A 2,655-nucleotide genomic window follows, 5' to 3' on the forward strand; every position below is an offset into this window, starting at 1 on the left:
AGGTGGGGGTTACACCACTGAACTCCAGCCTGGGCGGCAGAGCAAGACTCTGTCTCGGGCAGGGGATGAAAAAGCAATTAAGAAAATCCCAGCTCTCTGCTCCTCCCATTCAACAGACAGCTGCATCTTCTCGTGCAGCGCCAGCTGCATCCCTGAGACATCATGGTGAAGCTGAAGCCTGGACTCAAATGGGTTTGGCTGTATTGGGTGCCTGGTCACCAGGGCTGCTTTTAACTCTGGTAAAGTGGATATTGTTGCCATCAAAGACCGCTTCATTGACCTCAACTACATGGTCTACATGTTCCAGTATGATTCCACCCATGGCGAATTCCATGGCACCGTCAAAGCTGAGAACAGGAAGCTTGTCATCAATAGAAATCCCATTATCGTCATCCAGGAGCTAGATTCCACCAAAATCAAATGGGGTGATGCTGGCGCTGGTATGTTGTGAAGTCCACTGGTGTCTTCCTCACCATGGAGAAGGCTGGGGCTCATTTGCAGTGGGGAGCCAAAGGGGTCATCATCTCTGTCCTCTCTGCTGATGCCCCCATGTTCATGATGGGCTTGAACCATGAGAAATAGGACAACAGCCCCAAGATAGTCAGCAACGCACCCTGTGCCATCAACTGCTTAGCACACCAGGCCAAGGTCATCCATGACAACTTTGGTACCGTGGAGGGACTCATGACCACAGTCCACACCATCACTGCCACCCAGAAAACTGTGGATGACCCCTCTGGGAAACTGTGTTGTGACAGCCACAGGGCTCTCCAGAACATCATCCCTGCCTCTACTGGCACTGCCAAGTCTGTGGGCAAGGTCATCCCTGAGCTGAATGGGAAGCTCACTGGCATGGCCTTCCGAGTCCCCAGTGACAACGTGTTGGTCATGAACCTGACCTGCCTGGAAAAACCTGCCACATATGATGACATCAAGAAGGTGGTGAAGTAGCATCCGAGGGCCCCCTCAAGGGCATCCTGGGCTACGCTAAGCACCAGGCTTGTCTCCTCCGACTTCAACTGCGACACCCACTCCTCCACCTTTGATGCTGGGGCTGGCATTGCCCTCAATGACCACTTTGTCAAGCTTATTTCCGGGTATAACAATGAATTTGGCTACAGCAACAGGGTAGTGGACCTCATGGCCCACATGGCCTCCAAGGAGTAAGACCCCCAGATCACCAGCCCCAGTGACAGCATGAGAGGAAAAGAGAGGCCCTCACTGCTGGGGAGTTTCTGCCACACTCAGTACCCCACTACACTGAGAATCTTCCTGCCTCACAGTTTCCATGCAGATCCTCTGAAGAGGAAGGAGCCTAGGGAGCCCCACCTTGTCATATATCATCAATAAAGTCCCCTGTGCTCAGGAAAAAAAAAAAAAAATTCCATTTACAATAGGATTGAAAAAAAAAAAGTTCATTTCTGCTCATGTTGTCAGCAGCTGTGGCTCTGCTCTGCATGTCTTCTTGTTCCAGGATCCAGCTGTAAAGCAGACCCATCCTGAACACATTGTTTTGTGACCGAGGGAGAAGAGGGCCCGCAGACCCATGTGGTGCTTCTTCAAGCCACTGCTCACCAGGCGGCACAGGTCACTTCTGCTTACATCCTGTTAGCCAAAGCAAGCCCCCTGTCCAGGCCTGAGGGAGTAGGGAGAGGACCTGCACCTCTCTCACAGGCCACAAAGGGAGGGTAAGGGATAACTGGGCACAAGAATAGGATTTGCTCCACTCCCTGTTTTTAAACATTAGCAACTGAATTAAAAGTGTCATAAATGCTGGGCAGAGCCAAATAAAACACAAGAAACCACAAGCCATGGATGTACAACCTCTAATTTAAAAAGTCAGAAATGGAGTGAAAGCCTTGTTCTCTTCCTTGAAACATACACGCTACCTCAGAGTCTGCCGAGTTGAACAGTCCTCTCAAGAAGGAAAAGTGGTTACTTTGCCTTTAACATTATGGGTGAATCTATACTAGCTCCTAGTATAACCCAGCACCCCTGTTTTTCTAGAGGTGGTTTGTTTTTTTCCTTCTCGCTCTCTTCTTTTCTCATTTCCCTGGCTCCCTTAGCCTTTCAGAAATGCAAATACAACCATTCTCCTCCCCCTCACCCCACATTCCCTACAGGGCAAGTTTTTCTAACTGTGTGATCCAAGACAGATCTCTCCTGGAGAGCTGACGGTCGATTTGCAGACCAAAGCACACCCACCAAGGAACTTTCCCTTCCAGAGGTTGCCTCAGAACTTCCATCTTCCCAGGGTTGCCTCAGGGCTTCCATCCACCAGGAGGGCAAATCGAAAGCACACCCGCTTGGCCACATTTTCAACTTACTTCTGCCCAGGAAGGTGCCAACTCAACACCAAGCTAGGAGGGGGACCCCTGCCCTTGCTCATTTCCTCCCTTACCCTATAAAAATCCCTGCTTTCTGCTCCCAAAGTGAAGCAGCACATTTTAAGGTAGGACCCTTTGTGCCCCTTCCCCAAGCTAACTTTGGAATCAATTCGCTTTTTTTTGCATCAGACCTTGCTCTTGTTAGCTGGACTCCACATGCAGCGAGCAACTAACCTGCATTTTAGTTACACTGGTAATCACTACTTCCTTGTGTCGGTGCTCATAAATTCTCTTTAAACAATTTATTTGTAAATATGACCTAGAATCT

The 2,655-nt window shown here is 49.6% G+C and overlaps 1 pseudogene; it reads left to right on the top strand.

The window, feature by feature from the left end:
* Window positions 1–209: 209 nt before the first annotated feature.
* On the top strand, window positions 210–1,168 carry LOC102121550 (glyceraldehyde-3-phosphate dehydrogenase pseudogene; annotated as a pseudogene).
* The last annotated feature ends 1,487 nt before the right edge of the window (window positions 1,169–2,655 follow it).

Source organism: Macaca fascicularis, chromosome 1, assembly GCF_037993035.2.
Source record: "Macaca fascicularis isolate 582-1 chromosome 1, T2T-MFA8v1.1".
NCBI lineage: Eukaryota > Metazoa > Chordata > Mammalia > Primates > Cercopithecidae > Macaca > Macaca fascicularis.